Source organism: Somniosus microcephalus, chromosome 11 (assembly GCF_052327205.1).
Source record: "Somniosus microcephalus isolate GS21.2 chromosome 11, FLI_Smic_1.0, whole genome shotgun sequence".
Classification (NCBI taxonomy): Eukaryota; Metazoa; Chordata; class Chondrichthyes; order Squaliformes; family Somniosidae; genus Somniosus; species Somniosus microcephalus.
This window is the reverse complement of record NC_140997.1, coordinates 189,501,473-189,525,563: the sequence shown is the minus strand read 5'-3', so window position 1 is coordinate 189,525,563 and position 24,091 is coordinate 189,501,473. Positions and strand designations below refer to the sequence as shown.

Genomic DNA, 24,091 nt, shown 5'->3' with positions numbered 1-24,091 from the left:
CACCGCTCCATTCCCACTCGGACCTCACCGTCCTTGGCCTCTTGTATTGTTCCACGGAAGCTCAACGTAAACTCGAGGAACAGCACCTCATCTTCCGATTAGGCACTCTGCAGCCTTCCGGACTCAATATCGAGTTCAACAATTTCAGATCATAACCTCGGCCCCTATTACACATTTTTTCTTGTAATTTTTCCACTCCTTTCCCCCCCTCCCCCTTTCCTTTTGTTTCTCTCTCACACCTGGCAGCTATCTCTTGCCCTGCCAGTACACTTTACACCTAATCTCAGCCTATTACCATCTCGTCTAGCTCTTTTGTTTCTTTCACTTCTTTTGTCCGATCGTAGCCCTGCCTTCGATCTATTATCTTTTCTTTCCAGTTTCGAAGAAGGGTTCGACCCAAAATGTCAACTCAAATTTCTCTCCACGGATGTTGCCTGACCTGCTGAGTTTTTCCAGCATTTTCTGTTGTTATTTAGTACTGACTAGCCTTGGTTGGTTTAATTTCACATGGACCCCTTTGCAAGTATGTAGTTGGAATAGATTGAGATCACTGAATTTCTAATACATAGCGTCAGAAGTTGATTGATATTGAAAGTCACCTCCTGAAATTAGTCATTACTGGATTTTAGTCAAGCCTGCCTATATTTGGAAGTAGGTGAAGGAAATCTAGAAGGACCAATCCTTGCTCACTGCCCAGCATTAACTTGTAGCCAAAATTGGGAAGCCTAAATCCAGGAATTGGTTCAAAGAAAAAGCGCAGCAATGGGAGGGCCCTAAAAAGGGGGATAGGATTTTTAACCATTTATTGCTATTGCCGACATCTACTTCAAATGGTCTTTTGTGACTTTAGAAAAAATATCTAAGACTATGTTGAGTTGGTCACAGGTACAGTAATGTTTATGTAGTAGCAGTCCTACAGCTGCTGTCTAACACAACAGCTTTTAAAATCCCATCAACTGTTCCTAAGAGAACAATTTCAGTATGCGTCATCCCTCACATCTGTTAATTGCAATTAGGTTATTGTGAAGCTGGGTGTGATGAAAATAGCATTTGATACCAGTACTGTCATTACAAAAGCAGCTTATGGTGCAAAACAAAACAATATAAACTGCACGTTATTTCCAATAGCACACATTACTTTTAACAAGGTAATTCATTTAAATATAAAGAAGCAATCAGCCTTAGAAGAAATGAAGCATTCAAAATTAATAGTAGGTGCTCGCAAATATTTGTGAGCAGATACATTAACTGCAGTAATAAATAAATGAGGAAATGTTTTTTTAATCAGGCAGGTGTCAATAGGTCATGGAAAAATGTCCAATGTGGCTATGAAGCACAAATCATGCTGATTGGCCCAAATACCCCAGTCACTAAAAAACAGCCGGTCAAAAACTATGATCTGTAAAAGGAACCAATCAAAAATCACTAATTAACAAAATGACACTATTTTCACTTATTAGGGGTGAAATTCAACTTTGGCATTTGAATTAAGTGGAAAGTAAAATTGGACAGGAAATGTAACCGACTCGGAACCATCGGTTTCACCGCTACCGCCAAAGTGCCAAAGTTGAATTTCACCTCCAATATCGGTTCACAAAATTCTTCCATTCAATAAAAAAGCAACCAACCAACTCCGTTGGAACAACCAATCAAATGTCGGGAGCAAAAAATTGAAAAGTCCTTCCAGCATCCATGCTGACTCCACATTCACCCTACTGTATACTCCTAGAAATAAAATGTATATAATTAACACAAATTAAAATCAACAATAGTCATTTGTTGGTCAGGTCTTTCTGTGTGAAATGTAGTTGTTGTTTTTTCCTGCATAACAACAGTGACTATTTACTTTGAAAGTAATTCACTGGCTATCGAGCATTTAAGGATATAAAAGGCGCTAATAAAAGCAAGTTCGTTTGTCATTTCAATTGTGAAAAGAAACCACAAAACTTAGCAATAAAGTAACTCAACCCATCTTTAAAAACCTGTAACACCTTTTACCCACACAGGACCCCCTCTCATTCTCAGGGCCCTTGAGCTTGCCTTCAGCTCCATCCATGGACCTTGAATAATTCAGCTGAGCCTGGGGTCCTGATATTTTTATGAATCTCTGCATATACACAAGTTCAGTACACCTCCTGTTCTTATTCACAAAAGTGGAAACACCCTCTGTCCTATCCTGGCTTCCGATCTCTGCTTAGCTTGTGTTATTTCATTTTACAGCAGCCAGCTTGGATGAGTGCAGCTCCAACTACACTCAGGAAGCTCGACACCATCCAAGACAAAGCAGCCCACCAACTTAAACATTCACTCCCTCCACCACTGGCGCACCGTGGCTGCAGTGTGTACCATCTACAAGATGCACTGCAGCAACTCGCCAAGGCTTCTTCAACAGCACGTCCCAAACCCGCAATGTCTACCACCTAGAAGGACAAAGGCAGCAGGCGCATGGGAACACCATCACCTCCAAGTTCCCCTCTAAGTCACACACCATTCCGATTTGGAATTGTATCGTCGTACCTTCATCGTCATTGAGGCAAAATCCTGGAACTCCCTCCCTAACAGCACTGTGGGAGTACCTTCACCACACGGACTCAAGAAGGCGGCTCACCATCACCTTCTCAAGGACAATTAGGGATGGGCAATAAATACTGGCCTTGCCAATGGCGCCCACATCCCATGAATGAATAAAAAAAAGTCCGAGTGCCCTGAAGCTCCAAACAACAACAACAACTTGTACTTATATAGCGTCTTTAATGCAGTACAACGTCCCAAGACCCTACACAGGAGCAATATCAAGCAGAATTTGACACCGAGTCACATAACAAAATATTAGGGCAGCTGACCAAAAGCTTGGTCAAAGAGGTAGGTTTAAGGAGCATTATAAAGGAGGATAGCACGTTTAGCGAGTTGTTCACGCCTCAGGGTAGGGCAGCACAGGGGGTGACCATCAGGCGGAGCAACAAAGGCAGGCAGGTAGTGCAGGGAACCCCTGCGGACATCCCCCTTTCAAACAAGTATACCGCTTTGGATACTGTTGAGGGGGATGACTCACCAGGGGAAGGCAGCAGCAGCCAACTTCCTGGCACTGGGGGTGCTCCTGCTGCCCAGGAAGGGGGGAAAAAGAGTGGGAGAGCAATAGTGGTAGGGGATTCTATAGTAAGGGGAACAGATAGGCGTTTCTGTGGCCGTAGACGTGAATCCAGGATGGTTTGTTGCCTCCCTGGTGCCAGGGTCAAGGATGTCACTGAGCGGCTGCAGGGCATTCTGGAGGGGGAGGGTGAACAGCCAGTGGTCGTGGTCCACATTGGTACCAACGACATAGGTAAAAAGAGGGATGAGGTCCTGCATCAAGAATTTAGGCAGCTAGGTAACAGATTAAAGAGCAGGACCTCAAAGGTTGTAATCTCTGGATTACTCCCAGTGCCACGTGCTAGTAAGTATAGGAATGGGAGGATAGAGCAGATGAATGCGTGGCTAAAGAGTTGGTGTAGGGGGGAGGGTTTTACTTTCCTGGATCACTGGGCCTGCTTCTGGGAAAGGTGGGACTTGTACAAGTCGGACGGGTTGCACCTGAACCAGAGCGGGACAAATATCCTTGCGGGGAGGTTTGCTAGCACTGTTGGGGGGGGTTTAAGCTAACTTGGCAGGGGGATGGGATACAGAGGGGAGCTGAAATAGGGGGGGGATGTGCTGCCAATTACAGAGAAAAAAACAAGTCAGCTTGGTAGACAGGGCAAATATATAAGGGCAAGGCTGGATGGCATCTATTTTAATGCAAGGAATCTTGCAAATAAGGTGGATGAACTGAAGGTGTTGATAAACACATGGGAGTATGATATTGTTGCTATCACGGAGACATGGTTGAGGGAGGGGCAAGACTGGCAGCTCAATATTCCGGGGTACAGAATCTTCAGGCGAGACAGAGGGGGAGGTATAAGAGGAGGGGGTGTCGCAATATTAATTAAGGAGTCAATTACTGCAGTAAGGAGGGATGATATATTAGCAAGGTCCTCTAATGAGGCCATATGGGTGGAGCTTAAAAACAAAAAGGGGGCAAGCACTTTGCTGGGAGTGTACTATAGGCCTCCAAACAGTCAGGGGGAGATAGAGGAACAGATATGTAGGCAAATCTCAGAGAAATGTGCAAATAATAGGGTAATAATAATGGGGGATTTCAACTTCCCCAATATTAACTGGGATAGTCAGAGTGTGAAAGGCTCAGAGGGTGTAGAATTCTTAAAGTGCATCCAGGAGAGCTTTTTGAGCCAGCATGTAGAAAGTCCTACAAGAGAGGGGGCGGTACTGGACCTAATTCTAGGGAATGTGGCTGGCCAAGTGGAAAAAGTGCTAGTAGGTGAGCACTTTGGTGATAGTGACCATAATATGGTAAGATTTAAGGTGGTCATGGAAAAGGACAGGGATGGGCCGGAAATAAAGGTTCTAAATTGGGGGAAGGCCGATTTTAATAGGATAAGGCAGGATCTGGCCAAAATGGACTGGGATCAGCTACTTGTAGGAAAATCCGCATCGGAGCAATGGGAGGCTTTCAGAAGGGAGATTGAGATCATACAATGGCAACATGTTCCCGTAATGGTCAAGAGTGGTTCCAAAAACCACAGGGAACCGTGGATGTCAAGGGATATACGAGAATGGATTAGGAAAAAAAGGAGGGCTTTTGGTAGATACAAAAGGCTAAAGACGGAGGAAGCCCTAGAGGAGTACAAAAAGTGCAGGGGGATACTTAAAAAAGAAATGAGGAGATCAAGGAGGGGCCATGAAATAACACTGGCGAGCAAAATAAAGGAAAATCCGAAGATGTTTTATAAGTATATTAAGGGTAAGAGGATAACTAGGGAAAAAATAGGGCCCATTAGGGACAAAAGTGGCAATCTGTGTGTGGAGCCGGAAGATGTAGGAGGGGTTCTAAATGAATTTTTTGCATCTGTTTTCACTATGGAGAAGGACGATGTAGACATAGAAATAGGGCGGGGGGACTGTGATATGCTCGAACATATTAACATCGAGAGGGAGGAGGTATTGGCGGTTTTAGCTGGCCTAAAAATGGATAAATCCCCAGGCCCGGATGAAATGTATCCCAGGCTGCTGTGTGAGGCAAAGGAGGAGATTGCGGGGGCTCTAACACATATATTCAGGACCTCTCTGGCCACAGGCGATGTGCCAGAGGACTGGAGAACCGCTAATGTAGTACCATTATTCAAGAAGGGTAGTAGGGAAAAACCGGGGAACTACAGGCCAGTGAGCCTAACATCAGTGGTAGGAAAATTATTGGAAAAAATCCTGAGGGACAAAATTTGTCTCCACTTGGAGAGGCAAGGATTAATCAGGGATAGTCAACATGGCTTTGTCAAGGGAAGATCATGTCTGACTAATTTGATTGAATTTTTTGAGGGGGTGACTAGGTGTGTGGATGAGGGTAACGCAGTGGATGTGGTATACATGGATTTCAGTAAGGCCTTCGATAAAGTCCCGCACAGGAGACTGGTCAAGAAGGTAAGAGCCCATGGAATCCAGGGTGCCTTGGCACATTGGATACAAAACTGGCTTAGTGGCAGAAGGCAGAGGGTGATGGTCAAAGGTTGTTTTTGTGACTGGAAGCCTGTGGCCAGTGGGGTACCACAGGGATCGGTGCTGGGTCCCTTGCTGTTTGTGGTCTACATTAATGACTTGGATATGAATGTAAAGGGTATGATCAGTAAGTTCGCGGATGATACAAAAATTGGTAGGGTGGTAAATAGCGAGGAGGGTAGCCTCAGTCTGCAGGACGATATAGATGGGTTGGTCAGATGGGCGGAACAGTGGCAAATGGAATTTAACCCGGAAAAGTGCGAGGTGATGCACTTTGGGGGGACTAACAAGGCAAAGGAATACACAATGAATGGAAAGACCCTAGGCAAGACGGAGGGTCAGAGGGATCTGGGTGTGCAAGTACACAGATCCCTGAAGGCGGCGGAACAGGTGGATAAGGTGGTAAAAAAGGCATATGGGATACTTGCCTTCATTAGCCGAGGCATTGAATATAAGAGCAAGGAGGTTATGATGGAGCTGTATAAAACACTGGTTAGGCCACAGCTGGAATACTGTGTGCAGTTCTGGTCGCCACACTACAGGAAGGATGTGATCGCGTTAGAGAGGGTGCAGAGGAGGTTCACCAGGATGTTACCAGGGCTGGAGCGCTTCAGCTATGAAGAGAGACTGGGCAGATTGGGTTTGTTTTCCTTGGAGCAGAGGAGGCTGAGGGGGGACATGATTGAGGTGTACAAAATTATGAGGGGCATAGATAGGATGGATGCTGAGGAGCTTTTTCCCTTAGTAGAGGGGTCAATAACTAGGGGGCATAGATTCAAGGTAAAGGGCGGGAGGTTTAGAGGGGATTTGAGAAAGAACTTTTTCACTCAGAGGGTGGTTGGAGTCTGGAACTCAGTGCCTGAAAGGGTTGTGGAGGCAGAAACCCTCACAACATTTAAGAAGCATTTGGATGTGCACTTGAAATGCCATAGCATACAAGGCTACGGGCCAAATGCTGGAATATGGGATTAGATTAGACAGGGCTTGATGGCCGGCGCGGACACGATGGGCCGAAGGGCCTCTATCCGTGCTGTATTACTCTATGACTCTATGACTATGAAAGAGAGGTAGCGAGGCAGAAGGTTTAGGGAGGGAATTCCAGAGCTTATGGCCTTGGCAGCTGAAGGCACGGCTGCCATGACGGAGTAATTAAAGTCAGGGATGCTCAAGAGGCCAGAAATTAAGGAGTGCAGAAATCTTGGAGGGTTGTAGGGCTCGTGGAGATTACAGAGATAGGGAGGGGCGAGGCTATGGAGGGATTTGAAAACAAGGATGAGAATTTTAAAATCGAGGCGTTGCTTAACCAGGAGCCAATGTAGGTCAGTGAGTACAGGGGTGATGGGTGAGTGGGACTTGGTGCGAGTTAGGACACGGGCAGCAGAGATTTGGATGACCTCATGTTTACGGAGGGTAGAACGTGGGAGGCTGGCCAGGAGTACATTGGTTTAGTCAAGTCTAGAGGTAACAAAAGCATGGATGAGGGTTTCAGCAGTTGGGCGATGTTATGGAGGTGGAAATATGCAGTCTTAGTGATATCATAGATATGTGGTCAGAAGCTCATCTCGGGGTCAGATGTGACCCCAAGGTTGCAGATAGTTTGGTTCCTCCTCAGACAGTTGCCAGGGAGAGGGATGGAGTCGGTGGTTAGGGAACGGAGTCTGTGGTGGGGACCAAAGACAATGGCATCGATCTTACCAATATTTAGTTGGAGGAAATTTCTGCTCATCCAGTACTGTATGTCAGACAGTCTATCAATTTAGAGACAGTGGAGGGGTCAAGAGAGGTGGTGGTGAGGTAGAGCTAGGTATCATCAGTGTACATGTGGAAACTGATGCTATGCTTTCAGTTGATGTCCCCGAGGGGCAGCATGTAGATGAGAAATAGGAGGAAGCCAAGGATAGATCCTTGGTGGACACCAGAGGTAACGGTGGGGGAGTGAGAAGAGAAGTCATTGCAGATGATTCTCTGGTGATGACTGGATAGATAAGAATGGAACCAGGTGTGGCAGTCCCACCCAGCTGGACGACGGTGCAGAGGCTTTGGAGGAGGACAGTGTGGTCATCCGTGCCAAAGCCTGCAGACAGGTCGAGCAGGATGAGGAGGGATAGTTAAGCTTCGTCAGTCACATAGGATGTCATTTGTGACTTTGATAAGAGCCGTTTTGGTACTGTGGTAGTGGTGGAAACCTAATTGGAAGGATTCAAACATGGAGTTCTGGGAAAGATGGGCATGGATTTGTGAGGCGACAGCAAGTTCAATGACTTTGGAGAGGAAAGGGAGGTTGGAGATGGGGCGGTAGGTTGCAAGGACGGAGGGGGTCAAAGGTTGTTGTTTTTTTGAGGAGGGGCTGATGATGGTAGATTTGAAGAAGGGAACAGTACCTGAGGAGAGAGAACCGTTAACAATATCAGCTAACATGGGAGCCAGGAAGGGAAGTTGGTTGGTCAGAAGTGTAATGATATCAGCAAATAGTGATGTTATTTGCCTGTTTGATTATGATGCCTTACCAGCATGTTTGCAGGTATTGATTACTTATGCCTGACCAGCAGAGGTCATGTGAGAGACAAGCAGTTTGGTTTAGTTTCAGTTTCGTTCTAGATGCATCACAAGCATCGTGTCTCCTGTAAAAGCTGTATAAAAGAGTTGAACAAGCTTTAGATTAAAAGTCATTCTCTTTCATAAATGTCTCGTCATTGAACCCACAAAGAAATCAATACATGGTGTCAGAAGTGGCTGAAAGAGATGAAGAGAAAAAATCTGAAGTTAAATCAGCTCTCCGCAAATTAGCAAGCCAAAAGAGAACATCGTTGCTTACCATTGGAGAATAGCTAACGAAGTGAAAAAATGGAAGGTTTACACCCACCGGCGACGCTTCAGTTGACAGGTAATATGGCTGAAAATTGGAGGAGGTTCAAACAACGTTTGGGGTTGTATTTATCAGCAATCGGAGCTGACGAGAAAAGTAATAAAAGGAAATCGTCACTGTTCTCACATGTCGTGGGTGATGAAGCGCTGGAGGTGTATAATAACTTCACATTCGCTGCTAATGGAGACAAAATGAAGCTAGATAAAATAATGGAACAGTTTGAGGCCTACTGCATACCTAAATGTAACGTGACGTTTGAGAGGCACAGATTTTTCACGTGTTCAGAAAACGGGTGAGACTATTGATCAGTATGTGACTGAACTGAGAAACAGAAGCAAATCATGTGAATTTGGGGGACTGACAGACTCGCTGATAAAAGACAGACTGGTGTGTGGTATTCCAGATAATGGTCTAAGGGAAAGACTGCTCAGAGAGCAAGATCTAGACCTGGGAAAAGCCATAGCACTGTGTAGGGCTACAGAGACTGTGAAGTTGCAGGCAAAGGAGCTGTTCAGTGACAATAGCTGCAACGTGGATGCAGTGAGAAAGAACGGATACAAACCGTTTAACAAAAAGAGCGCCAATGTGAAAAAAGAGGCGTGGCCAGCGAACGAAAATGAAAGGGACAATCGAAAGACATGTAGTCGATGCGGTACACAGCATCCACCAAGAAAGTGTCCAGCATATGGTAAAACATGCAATAGTTGCAACAAGAACAACCATTATGCCCGTTGCTGTAAGAACCAAATGCAACAAAGCAAGGTCCATGCAGTAGATGAAAGCGACATAGAGGAGTTCTATGTAGATGTTGTGTCTGAAAACAAAAAAGAAAAAAGAGACTGGATGTTGACACTAAAAGTGAATGATATACACATTCCATTTAAATTGGATACTGGAGCACAAGTTAATGTGATATCAGAGACTGATTTTAAGAAAATTAGACCCAGACCAAAGATACATGGAATAAAAGTGAAAGTGACAGGATACTCAGGTACTGATATACCAGTGAAAGGAAGATGCATTGTCAAAGTAACACACAAGGACAGAGAGCACACGCTAGCATTAATCGTGGTGCCAAAGGATGTGCAAGCCATACTCGGTTTAAAAGCCTGTGAGAGACTGAACCTGGTAAAGAGCGTCCTCGTTGTGGAAAGCGAAGGAGAGACAGTCTATGATGAACTGAATGTTGCGTACACACCAGGTAAGCTGATGTATACAGCAGACACGTTGTCCAGAGCTGTTGACCCAGGAGAGCCCGCAAACACAGCGAAAAGACTGAAGTACAAGGCAAGAGACAGTGGAACTGACTTCTACCAAAGCATGCTTGTATACCGCACAACGTCGCTCGAGTGTGGTATGTCACCAGCCCAACTCCTGATGGGACGTCGGCTAAGGTCAAACCTACCCATCCCGGAGAACCTCCTGAAAACAAAAGAGGGGGAGAAAGTGAGGAAGTTCAAAGAACAACAGAAAGAAAAGCAAAAGTACTACTACGACAGAGGAACACAAAACCTACCTGAACTCCACACTGGTGACCAAGTAAGGTTCAAAGACAAAACAAACACATGGACTCAGAAGGGAACTGTCCTGAGTGAAGTTCAACCAAGATCATACACCATTTAGACAGATGAGGGTGCTGTTCGGAGAAGAAATCGTCGAGATCTTCTCATGGAACCAGCCACAGCAGGTCAAGAGACTGATACTGTTGAACAACCTGATCACACAGCTGAGAACACATCATCTGAGGCAACAACTCAGATTCAAGGACAATCAATCAGAAAATCCTCAAGACACGTGAAGCCTCCTGAGAGACTCATTGAGCAAATTTAAGGACTATTGTTATAGAAGGAAGTAATGTTATCTTATTCTTTCTTCAAGTTCTAGTGTATTGACATATTTCATGTGAACACACAAAGCAAGGTTAAAAAACCTTGATCATGATAATGATAATCTAAGTTCATTAAGTGTTACAGTTAAAATGCAGATTAATACAAAGAAAACAAGTTGTTAGTTAAAAGTAAAATACTTTTGTTTTTAAGAAGAGATGTAATGATATCAGCAAATAGTGATGTTATTTGCCTGTTTGATTATGATGCCTTACCAGCATGTTTGCAGGTATTGATTACTTATGCCTGACCAGCAGAGGTCATGTGAGAGACAAGCAGTTTGGTTTAGTTTCAGTTTCGTTCTAGATGCATCACAAGCATCGTGTCTCCTGTAAAAGCTGTATAAAAGAGTTGAACAAGCTTTAGATTAAAAGTCATTCTCTTTCATAAATGTCTCGTCATTGAACCCACAAAGAAATCAATACAAGAAGTTTAATGGGACTAGGGTCGAGGGAGCAGAGGTGGGTCTCATGGACAAGATAAGCTTGAAGAGGACATGAGCAGAGAAACTAAAGAAAGATGTGATAGAAAATCCCCAGGTCTCCTGGAATTCTTTCCCCATGAGCACTCCCAAACTCCTGACAAATCCCCAATTACACCTGTTAAAGATTAAGATCGAGAAATAGTAAGGGAAATCAGAAATCATTGATATTAAGTTCTGTAGTTAAATCTTAGAATTAAGGACTGAAAAAGCAACTGACAGTTCAAAGTATGGTTCTGGGCCAGGCTTTGATATATTTATATTTAGATTCGCCATATCACTTTAAATTGGAGACTCAGTATCACTGTTTTGGTAGCATGGCTCCTTTTATGTCTTGCTAACCGTAAAAATAATGTTTTTCTGTACAACTGGAGACCATAAGACATCAGAATAGAGATCGAGACTGTGAGAAGGCTCATGAATGCCAAGTAATATATCACTCGTGCTGCTGGCAATGCTATAAATGGTGTAAAATCATAGCCATAGGTTGTGAGATGAAGGAGGAAGACATCTGGAGGGTTGAGCTGTATTGTGTGCATCTTTTGCAGCAAAGCATCTTTTGTTATTTCAGTGCTGGTCATGAGTATTTGTAACATTTAATCTTTAATAAACGGCAAGTGTTTGACTCTGTGTCCAAGAATTCATACAGGCTCAGAACTGCAGTCTTTGTCTGTATTGTAACAAAATTCACATTCCTAACACACCCAAGTCCACAGCCCTCTCAACCCACTGCCTCCCATGTGTAAACCACAAGACACACTTCTTTATTTTATGCCAAGCCCAGTTCCCATATGCTCTATCATTCATGCATGTTCCAGCACAGATACCCTTACCCATGCGAGCCTGTTAGCCACATCTGCCTGGTATAGGTCGGCTACCATCTTAATGCATATCTTGGGCTCTAAAAAAGGTAAGAGTTAGAAATGAAGTAATTCAGTAAAGTAACATGTGTGAGAACGATACAGAGATTGGGAGGCTTCAAGAGAGAGAGTACATAGCGAGAAACATGAACAAACATTGCGAGGAGTGAGAAAAAGTATCATAGAATGTTACAGCAAAGAAAGAAGCTATTTTGTCTAAGTTTGTACCAGTGACGCTTCACTTAAACCATTTAGTCAGTTCGTAGAAATACATGGAAGTTGCATCACGGAAATAGGCCATATGGCTCAACCAGTCCTTGTCAGTGTTTACCCTCCATGCAACCAAATACTCCTAATCACATTTGCCTCCCCTATTCCTTTATTGCCTTTTCCTTCATCTATCTAACCAATCTAATCTTAAATGCTGATATTGTTTCTGTCTCAACCATTAACCCTGGTCTAATCCCCCTTTCTTGCTTGGTGGCCATACCTTTTATTAATTCTTTTTTTCAACTATCTACTTCCCTTTTAAAAGTATTGATGGACTCACTTTCTTTTGTGATTCTGAAATTTATGCCCTCTTGTTGCAGTATCACCAACCATTGGAAGCAATCTATTTCAGCACAGGTTTCTACTTTATTACCATTTCCTTACTCTTTGCATGTATCCTTTAATATCTTGCATTTTCAACTGTCCCTCAAACATTGTGATGTTCTCAGCTTCAATAGCCACTTTTAGTATTGCATTTCAGTAACCCAGCATAAAAAATACATTCTAACTATCCTTATGTTTTTAGTTCTACTTGTGAGTTTATGCCTACTTGTTACCAAATTATCAACCAGGTGAATTGGTAAGCATAAACTCTGAATTGGTACTAACAACATAAAGTGGTACGTTAAAAGATATTTATTCATTTATTGCAGGGATAGGGGAAAGGAGCGGGAGTGGGACAAACTGAATTGCTCTTATAGATTCGATGGGCCGAATGGTCTCCTTATGTGCTGTATGATTCTAGGATTCACAATTAACCCTATTAGAATCTTTCAGAATATTTAACACAGTAGATTCTTCCTAACCGTCTCTGCTCCAGTGCACACAGTCCTTGTATTTCCAGAGCCTTATTTTGTATATCAAGAGCAGAACAACAGGGTGTTGCCAGAGACGATTAGTATGAAGACAGATATATCTCTAATTTAACTTTGGTACTTGGAGAAATTATGTCAAGCTATCAATAGGCAAATCAGAGATTACATTCACATTGCATGAGTGCTGGCTCATCAATTGATGGCTAACTCTGCATTTGAACATAACACCTGACAATAATGGGCCAGATATTCCGATCGCTACGAATGTGTATGCGCTGTGCACTCACCCGTAGGGACATCGGAAATGCCAGTTTCAGGCATGCACTGCGCATGCGCTGAAAACCGGCATTTCTGATCTGTCAAGAATCCTCTTGACAGATCCTCCGGCTGCCCTGGAGAAGGGCCTCTGCAGGCGGATAGTTTCGCTTTTTGGAGACCCTCCGCCCGCAGAAAACCCTTACACAATTCTTACGCCTGGTAAAAGCAGGAGTAAGGCCTGCTTTTACCAGGATAAGAGTAGAAAAAAAAGTTTTAAAAAAACACAAATTTTTTTCACTGATTTATCATTTAAAAATACAGGTTAAGCGTCCCAAATCCGGAGTTCCGGAATCCGAACTCCGGGACGATTGGTGGCAGGGGTCCGGAATCCGTAAAATGTTCCGGAATCCGGACACCCTGAGGGAGGCTTACCAAAAGCACAACCTGGGCCCAGGCATTTCCGGACTCGACACATGTTTCTGATGTCCGAAGTCCGGAAATATCGCAATCTGGGCTCGGGCGTTTCCGGAATTCGGACATCAGAAACACGTTCCGAAGTCCGGAAAACCCCAAAAACCGGCTCGGCCTCGGTCCTGAGGTTGCCGGATTCGGGACGTTCTACCTGTACTATAAAAAAATGTAAGTTTATTTTTAGCCCCGTAAAATACTTTAATTATTTTTTTCAAAAAATTAAATTTATTGTAATTTCAAGTCATTTTAAAAATGTGATTTAAAAAAAATAATAATTTAAAGTTTTATTATGTTTTTTCATTGAGCTCCATTCATACATATATTTGACAGGCCTTCCTGTCAAATGTATGAAGGGATATTCCTTTCTGTGATTGGCTCCCCATGGTCCACGTGATCCCAGGGATGCTGCGAACTACATGCACCTCTGGGATACGTGGGCCTGCGCACTTCAAGTTTGGTGAGGCCCAGCATCGGAACTGTGCATGTCCCGGGAGCCCTCAGGTAAGGGCGCAGATTTTTCCAGATTGCAGGCCTCCGCCTGCGGGAGGCCTGCGATCGGAAAATACGGGCCATTATCTGGGAGAGAGTTTCAGAAGTGGGAGCAGCACTTTTTGGACGGCATGCAGCGTCTTGTGCTCCTAGTGTGAACACAGAGGACTGAATCACGCATTGTGAACTGCTGGGCTATCGAAGACTGTCAACCCAGTGGAGGGAAGACTCTGGTATGTCCCCATTCTGTACACTGGTGTACATTATTTTGAACTGTGCTCGTGTGACTGCAGAAGCAATAAAGTATATTTATTTTGCAGCCTTGCAACAGGCTACAACATTCGATCACTGTGTAGCTATAAACATTGCAGGAGATTAAACTTGTCAATTTTGTCAGCTGAGCTTTCTTGCTAATTCCCATTCTTTTTCAGATTTTGACAACTACCTTTATTATTTGTTTGCTCTCGTAGAATTTGGATGGGGTTATGAAACCAAAGAGCAGAGCATCTGCATCTGAAATGAGCTTGTACCCTTGTGTAGTAAAGAAAGATGGGTAGCATTATGATCTATTTTTATTGACAGTGTTATTGACTTGGTCTCTATATGGACAAAATACATCTGTCTGCCCACTATCTATTTCTGTCTATACCTGCCTGCAGTCATTCAGCTGCTGTTTGTCTTTTTGATGAGGAGTTAACCACCCTGTAGAAGGTGGGAACAGGGTAGTAGCCCGCTGAAAAGCACAGCCCAGCACTTACAGCCTCTTTCCCACTGATGTCTGGGCTATTGCCATTTTGGTGGGAGTCCCGGAAACAAGTGGCCTCAGCATCCACCAGAAACAAACAGGCACCTCATTCGCCTCAATAAATCGTAGCCCTGTAACGTCAATAGGACCCTGATGCAATTTTTAGCTACAACCACTTTATATTTTTTTAAAGTCACACAAATCATTATCAAGGATGGACTCTGAAGTAGTTTTAGAACAGCATTTAGCCAAATCAGAACTATTTATATTTTAAGGAATAGATTTTGTCTTCACTGCCTCGGCAGTCATCTGGCAGAGTGGATCACCGTCCATTTATAGAACCTGCCGGATTACCATGTCATTGAAATCAACAGAATGAAAATTAGGTGGGTTCTATAACGGGTGGCCGACAGGCTCCACCAGGTTACTGCCCAGGTGGGGAAGACAAAAATGTAGTCAGAATGTCACCTTTTGTCCATTGCACACAGTGCAGCAACAGTTAGCAATTGAAGGTGACTCTCACTTAATTGCAATTTGAAGAGACTCTGAATATAGATTAGCATCCATCTCACAAATGATCTAAGCCTTAAATTTATTGCAGTAATCCAGTTAACAGTTCTATTCTTCAGTCAGTCCAAATACACAGAATGCTTTGCCAGTTCATTCTGAAGTTGTGAAATGAATTTCAAATTGAACTGACGATTGAAGTGTGGAATATTACAGATTTCAATATACATCCATGCTTCAAACCTCAATCTCCTGACATTTTTGTCAAGTTCCAATAAAAATTGGAAGGCAAACACTGCTAAAGAGGGCACCAATTCTTTTATCCCTAAGTGAAGAATCCACATTGAATTTTAGCTAATTAATACAAGACAAGCTCCTGCAAGTCATATGCGGTGCAATAAGAGACTCATTTGCAGCAATATTTCTTATCTGGGATTTGTGGACAAGTTCCTTATGGGTTCCTGCTGCCAGTGTCAGCATCCCTGAACAATCAGAAGACTAATGAATGCACCATCATGTTAAGATATTGGACCACATCCCAAAGCAGTTTGGGCTTCAGTCACCATAAACCTCCCTAACCAGATTAGATTAAGGCTGGCCACAGCAGATGCCCTGTCTTAGTTCATTACACACCACCTGTTAAACTTGATTAACAGTGCTGACTAATTGTCTGTTAAGAACATTTCATCCCATAATGGATCCCAGAAGCCTCACAAGTCTACTTCATTTAAATGTGTTCTTGCTACAAGCCAAGTCTCATTTTAAACATGAACAAATCTATCAGGCATTTTACAGGCTTCTCAGATGGAGATGCAGAGTCACAAATTTACAGCAATCATCCCTCCATGGGCTTCACGCTAGACCTTGTTAGAGATGGCTTTATGCCACCTGCTCTGATGAAAGGCCACATACTCTCGATTTTAACTGAGGAAAAAATTTCGATGGGTTTCAAAAACAGTATGTCGCTGCTCCTAAGGGCAAACTTAAGGAAATAACCTTTTTTGTTGTTGCTGCAAAACACTTTTTTTGATTATGCCTCTATGAAGCACCTTGGTACCTTTATCTACATTAATTAAAGGTGTCATATAAATGCAATTTTGTTGTTGCTTATTGTTTTTACAAAAAAACAGTTAGGTTTTTAACTTAGTCTGTTAATTTCAGTGATCCAAATCTTAGGCAAATTCAAGTCGACAAAACTAAAAATTCCTTGCAATATTTATCAAATCACTTGACAGTACGATAGTACCAGTGTATTATAATACACATTTTCGTTATGGTCTTGTAAGGAATTGGTGTGCAGCTGTGGCCTGATCTTCTTTTGTTGTGTATTTGTTGGCAGAAGTTGAGGTACAAATAGATTGATGATATTTGCTGGGATTCAGGCATCCGCACTTGTAAATGCAGTTTATACCACATACATTCACACATTGTCACATCTTGGAAATCGTTTTCTTATTTCATGGAGGTGACCACATAATTAAGAAAAAATTATTTCAGAGTAGCATCACTGAACCCACTCAGACATTTGTGTATGTAGTTATATCTTAATTATAACTTTTACTGACCTGAAGTGCGGTAAAAATCACTAGAATATATAATATAAACTCCACAAATGATGCAAGTTGTCAGGTGTCACTTGTTGGACCCAAGTTGTATTGCATAGTTTCTCATCATGACCTTCCATACATAAAGCTTCCCTAACTGAAATAAAGCAGAAACACTGTAGATGTAGGAATGCTTGTTTTTTTCTCTTTTTTCACTGCAACTTGCCATTCATGTAAAATATGATCAGCATAATACAGGTAGACTATCCTTTATCCGAAAACCTTGGGACCAGCTGTGTTTCGGTTTTCGGAATTTTTCGGATTTCAGAAGGTTTTCATCTCCGTATTTGACAACAAACACTGTTGCTTAGCAACAGCTTGTAAACACTCGGGCCCTGCCTTGGAAGCGTCTCTGAAGCTGTTGCTAAGCTACAGAGACTCTTTCCACAGCCTGACTGTTTAAAAAAATGCTAGGGGAAGAAAAAAAACCTAACAAAACGGCTGCTGATTTCTGCTGTTAGATCGAGGTTTCCGGCTCCCCCTGCTCCGTATCTGAATTCCTTGACTTAGCGGGGGTCTGGGGCTCGACTGCCGCCGCCAGTTGTGGGAAAGCCGGATATCGGCTGACTCCTACACTAAGCTGGCCTGCAAATCAGGTCGGGGGGGGGCGGGGAGGTGGGAAGAAAAGACTATCGGACGGGCCGCTGCAGCTATTGGACGGGCCACTGTATTGTTGGGTTCACTCTCCCGGTACCTCCTTCACACTGCCAGGCTCGGCCTGCAATCTCCTACCCAGGAGGGAACTCTGTGACCCTCTGCCCAGCTCACAGGGAAAGGCAGAGCTCCTGGACCACTCCTGTCATGTTTGGCGCCACTCGGGTCATGTCGTGCGCACGACTTACGCTCCACGTAAAAACTCTCGGTTTTTAGAGGTTTTCGGAAGTGCGGATAAAGGATAGTCTACCTGTATTACCAATTAGAAGGCACTCCAAACTCCAGCTACGCATACTCTTTATCTAACCCACTTATTTGAAGCAATAGATATATTGATACTTACATTTACTAAGCATTCTTTTGGATGTTTGTCTCATACTATTTACACCTTTCTTTCAAGTCAATAACGACCTTTTATTTGTTCCATAACCAATTACTAAAATTCAGTAACGGATTTGTTAAGAATCCACAATCTGCTGTCTACCGGCAATTGTAATCTGAAAGCCAAAATCAAACAAACTGCTGGAAGATTCTTCAAGACAAACAGGATTTGGTGCCAAGTAAATACCAGTTATTCCAATCTAACCCCATCCCTCTTTCCGATCTCACCCTTTGTCGTGTTTTCACTAGCCCCTCTGGCCGTCCCCTCTTTGACCCCGAACGATCAGTCCTCAGCAAAGGATTCAAATTTAAACATTACTCATATGCCAATTCAATTCCAATTCCAATTCAAATGCTTTATTGGCATGAAAGTTTACAGAGAACCATATTGCCAAATGAATTTCGAGCTTGCCACAATACTGAGCTCTTCTTCCGTCGCCTTCGCCTCCACCCCCACTTCTTTGGCCAGGAGTATATCCCCCCCGCCCCACTCTTGTCCAGTCTTCAGAATTCTCGTTCCACCTGGACACCTTCCTCTGGCCTCTTACCTTCTCCTGATCTGTTCATTAGGAACTGCCAGCGTGACACCAGCCATCTCCATTTCTCTACTTTCCTCATTCACTCTAACCTACCTCCCTCTGAACTTGCAGCACTCCGTTCTCTCAGGTCCAACCCTGACATTGTCATTAAACCTGCTGACAAGGGCAGTGGGTGTTGTTGTTTGGCGAACAGACCTCTACCTTGCGGAGGCTGAACGACAAATCTCTAACACCTCCTCCTACTTCCCCCGGACCATGACCCCACCACCAATCATCAAGCCATCGTTTCCCCAGACTGTCACTGACCTCATTTCCCCTGGAAATCTTCCCCCACCTCATTGCCGCCAACCTCATAGGCCCCAACCCTGCACAGCCCGGTTCTACCTCCTTCCCAAGATCCACAAACAGGACTGCCCTGGTAGACCCATCATTTCAGCCTATTCTTGCCACATGGAACTTATTTCTTCCTATGTCAACTCTATATTTTCTCCTCTTACCCAGTCTCTTCCGACCTAACTCTGCGACTCTTCTGACACCCTCCACCTCTTCAAGAATTTCCAGTTTCCTGGCCCTAACTGTCTCTTTTTCACCAGGGACATCCAATCCTTCTATACCTCCATCCTCCACCAGGATGGCCTGTGGGCGCTCCAGTTCTTCCAGCGGCCCAACCAGTCCCCATCCACCACCACCTTCCTTCACCTGGCTGATCTTGTTCATACATTCAACAATCTCTACTTTGACTGCACTCACTTTCTACAAATAAAAGGTGACATTATCTGAGCGAATATGGGTCCTAGCTATGCCTGCCTTTTTGTAGGATATGTGGTACATTCTTTGTTCTAGTCCTACACAGGTCCCTTCACTCATCTCTTTTTCTGGTACATTGAACTGGAAAATTTCATCAAATTTTGCTTCCAATTTCCACCCCTCCCTCACCTTCACATGGTCCATCTCCGATTCTTCCCTTCATGGACTTCTCTATCTCCATTACTGGGGATAGACTGTTAACCAATATCTACTAAAAAAAAGCCCACCGACTTCCACAGCTACTTTGATTATACTTCCTCCCACCGTTTCCTGTAAGGACACTACTACATTCTCCCAGTTTCTCCATCGCATCTGTTCTGTCGATGCCACCTTTCACACCAGTGCTTCCGATATGTCTTCCTTTTTCCTCAGCCAACGATCCCCCCGCACCATGGTTGACAGGTCCCTCGACCGTGTCTGTCCCATTTCTCACACGTCTGCCCTCGCACTTTCTTTTCCTTCCCAGAACCATAATAGGGTTTACCTTTGTGCTCACCTTCCACCTCACCAGCCTCCATTCAATGGATCATTCTTCACCATTTTCACCACCTCCAGCGCAATGTAACCACCAAACACATCTTCTATGGCCTACTCGTGCTCCTATTTCTCTATGTTCTTCCCCTCCCCTCCTCTCCCCTTTCAGCATTCCGAAGGGACTGTTCCCTCCATGACACCCTGGTCCACTCTTCTATCACCCCCAACACCCGCTCGCCTTCCCACAGCACCTTCCCGTGCAAATGCAGGAGATACAACACCTGCCCTTTCACCGCGTCCTTTCTCACCGTCCAGGGCCCCAAACACTCCTTCCAGGTGAAACAGAGAGTTACTTGTACTTCTTTCAATTTAGTATACTGTATTCGCTGCTCACGATGCGGTCTCCGCTACATTGGGGAGATCAAACGCAGATGAGGTAATTGCCTTGCTGAACACCTCCATTCATCCGCAAGCATGACCCTGAGCTTCCAGTCGCTTGCCATTTTAATTCTCTATCCCACTCCCACCTTTCTGTCCTCAGCTTTCTACACTGTTCCAATGAAGCTCAATGGAAGCTTGAGAAACAGCACCTCATCTTTCAATTAGGCATTGTACAACCTTTTGGACTCAACATTGATTTTAATATCTTCAAATCAGAACCACAGCTCCCATTTTTTCCAGACAGCAGGTTTTGGTAATGGTTCTGCTGTTGCCACTTACAGCTCCTCCAGGTCCATCTTTTGTTTCTTCACTTGTCCCATTACCATCCCCTTTTTGCCTTGCATCAGTCATCATCCCTTTTGTCATTTAATCACTCCTGCTTTCCACCTTATCACAGGCCTTCTCTTCTGTTCTTTCCTCCTCCCTCGCTTCCCTGCCTCTGTACTTGCTTAAAAATTGAAACATCTCCAACTTCTTTCACTTCTTATGAAAGGTCATTGAGCTGAAACGTTGACTCTGTTTCTCTCTTTACAGGTGCTGCCTGACCTGCTGAGTGTTTCCAGCATTGTCTATTTTTATTCCAGTTATTCCAATCATGCGAAGCACAATGGAACACAAATATTTGTAACCAGGGTTAAAAATCAGTATTATAAGCCATCTTCAAAAATAAGCATACAATTATTTGGACACTCTTTAAAAATGTATAGACAGGTTTTTTTTAATCTACCTTAAGGTATTTGCTACAGTGGTACTAATTTTGCTATTTTACATTTTTTCTTAAAAAAATGTACTCACTGGGGAAATAATTCTTCTTGATGACCAGAAATATTGCTTAAAAGAATCCCATTATTAATTTGTGCAAAATTTCACAAAATCAAACGACAGGTCTCATTCTATAATTTTGAGTTTACCCTGTTTCATTCTGTAACACAGCCCTTTAACATAACTATAACTTAGAGCAAAAAAAACATAAAAACGTGAGAAACAGTCGTCAGCCTTAAATTACTCTCTTCACCTTTTTGCATAAGTTTTTTTAAACCTTTCTTGTACCTTCTTTGTTTGTATCTTTCATCACTTTGCATGATAACTTATTTCTACTCATTTTAAGTTTGCCGACAGTTATAACTTGTTTAATACGGGGTTCTGTTTATTGCCATAATTCACTTTGCTAGAAAAATGCAACAATAAGTAAAAAGTGACAATAACACGGTTTATTTCCAATATAATGTAGCTTTTCTCAAAAAAAAACACTCAAGATAAACCATTTTGGAAGCAAATTACTGTCAGTCACTGTTGCAATTTTATCTAGATTTTTATGGCAATGTTCATTTAAGGGGAGCTGCAAACACTTGTACGTGACTTGAGTGACAGCAGCACGATAATAATCTGACTATAAGCATGAGCAGAAAAATTGTCAGGTTCAAATTAAAAAAATATTGGTATCTATTGAACATAAATTGGAACGCTTGAGAAACAAAGGTGCACCAGGCAGGAAGGATGTGACGGCGGGCACAGAGTGAACAACTTGGAGTTTGAGCAGCGGCGGACTGAGCGAGAGCAGACTGAGGCCCGAGAGCGGGGATAAAAGCAGCAGCAGACCTGCAACAACAAGCTAAGTGATTGGTAGTGACTGTGGGCTAAGTTTTAAGTTAACATATAGCATAAAACTAAATTTAAAAAACTAAGCTTAATTTAATTAATTTAATAAACTAAACGAGGTAAAAAATTTGATTAACATTAAGCTCATTAATTAAATAAATAAAATGGGAGAACAGGAGATGTGTTGCTGCTGCAATATGTGGAAGCTTGTGGACATTTTTGTTCAGGGCAACTACATCTGTGGTAAGTGTCTGCGGCTCGAGGAGCTGGAGTCCAAGCTGCAGACATGGTGAGACATCAGGGAGGGAGAAAGTTACCTGGGCCTTTTGCTCCAGGGAGGCAGCCACACCCCTTACATAAAATACTTTAGAATTGACACGTGGTCAGGGACAGAAGGGTGTAACTGCGAGTGAGGCAGGTACGGGGATCCAGAAGGTAGTACTGCAGGAGCCTCAGTCCCTGCACTTGTCCAATAGATTCGAGGTTCTTGCAACCCTTGTGGACAAGTGCGGGGACGACGAGCAAACTGACCACAGCACCGTAATACAGGAAGCCGTTCAAGTAGGGAGGGTAAAAAGGAAGGTGGTTGTAGTAGGCGACTGTATAGTTAAGGGGATAGACACTGTTCTCTGCAGCCAGGAGCATGAGTCTCGAAGGCTACGTTGCCTACCCGGTGCCAGGGTAAAGGACATCTCCTCCGGGCTGGAGAAGAACTTGGAGTGGGAGGGGGAGGATTCAGTTGTCGTGGTCCATGTTGGTACCAACGACATAGGTAGGACAAAGAAAGAGGTTCTGCTGAGAGAGTTTGAGCAGCTAAGGACTAAATTAAAAAGCAGAACCACAAAGGTAATAATCTCTGGATTATTACCTGAGCCACGAGCAAATTGGCATAGGGTCAATAGGATCAGGGAGAAGAATGCGTGGCTGAAAGATTGGTGTGGGAGAAGTGCGTTTCGATTCGTGGGGCACTGGCACCAGTACTGGGGAAAGAGAGAGCTGTTTCGTTGGGACGGACTACACCTGAACCATGCTGGGTCCAGAGCTCTAGCGAATCGAATAACTAGGGAGGTAGATAGGGCTTTAAACTAAAGGGGGGGGGGGGGGGGAGGGTCCCGGTGGAGAGAAATCTAGAATGCTAAAGAAAAAAGACAAGGAAGCAGTGCAGGAAAAGTGATTGGGGTAAGGATAACCAGATTGTGTCAGGAAGGGACACAGCGTACAAACAAAAGAGTGCACTAACAAATAGAGTCCGGGTAAGAAAAAATGATAAGACAAATAAGACCATAGTACAAAAAAATGTTGATGTCTAAAAATGTTAAAAAGACAAATCTAAAGGCACTGTATCTGAATGCACGAAGCATTCATAATAAGGTAGACAAATTAACATAGGACAGGCAAAAAGGAAAAGGAGGCAAGGTGGCATTGATAGTAAAGGATAAAATCAGAGTAACAGTGAGAGAAGATATTGGCTCAGAAAATCAAGATGTAGAATCAGTCTGGGTTGAGCTAAGATGCACCAAGGGGCAGGAAACATTGGTGGGAGTTGTCTATAGGCCTCCAAACAGTAGTGGTAATGTAGGGGACGACATCAAACAGGAAATTAGAGATGCATGTAACAAGGGTACTACAGTAATCATGGGTGACTTTAATCTACATATAGAAACATAGAAGATAGGAGCAGGAGTAGGCCATTCAGCCCCTCGAGCCTGCTCCACCATTCAATGAGATCATGGCTGATCATCCAAATTCAGTACCCTGTCCCTGCCTTCTCCCCATATCCCTTGATCCCTTTAGCCTTAAGAAATATATCCAACTCCTTCTTGAATATATTTAATGAACTGGCCTCCACCGCCCTCTGTAGCAGAGAATTCCACAGGTTCACCACTCTCTGGGTGAAGAAATTCCTCCTCATTTCAGTCCTAAATGACTTACCCCTTATCCTTAGACTATGACCCCTGGTTCTGGACTCCCCGGCCATCGGAAACATCCTTCCTGCATCTAGTCTGTCCAGGCCTGACAGAATTTTATAGGTTTCGATGAGATCCCCTCTCAATCTTCTAAACTCCAGTGAGTATAAGCCCAATCGACACGATCTCTCCTCATAAGTCATTCCTGCCATCCCAGGTATCAGCCTGGTGAATCTTTGCTGCACTCCTTCCATGGCAAGAACGTCCTTCCTCAGATAAGGCGACCAAAACTGCACACAATACTCAAGGTGCGGTCTCACCAAGGCCCAGTACAACTGCAGCAAGACATCCTTCCCAGAAATGCTAGGGAACCAAGGGTCTAGTGAGGAGGAATTAAAGGAAATTAGTATTAGTAAAAAAAATGGTGCTGGAGAAATTAATGGGACTGAAA

General features: G+C 43.6%; 1 protein-coding gene and 1 long non-coding RNA gene across 4 annotated transcripts in view; both read right to left on the bottom strand.

Moving 5' to 3' along the window:
• Nucleotides 1-24,091, bottom strand: part of fhit (fragile histidine triad diadenosine triphosphatase) — a 1,230,589-nt gene that overhangs the window by 785,386 nt on the left and 421,112 nt on the right. The gene's annotated exons all lie outside the window — the stretch shown is intronic.
• LOC147111060 (uncharacterized) lies at nucleotides 10,288-17,433 on the bottom strand. Its single transcript, XR_015080034.1, has 3 exons — nucleotides 16,800-17,433; nucleotides 11,653-11,720; nucleotides 10,288-10,676 (listed from the first exon to the last, which is right to left on the bottom strand). It is a non-coding gene; the product is annotated as an uncharacterized LOC147111060 (long non-coding RNA).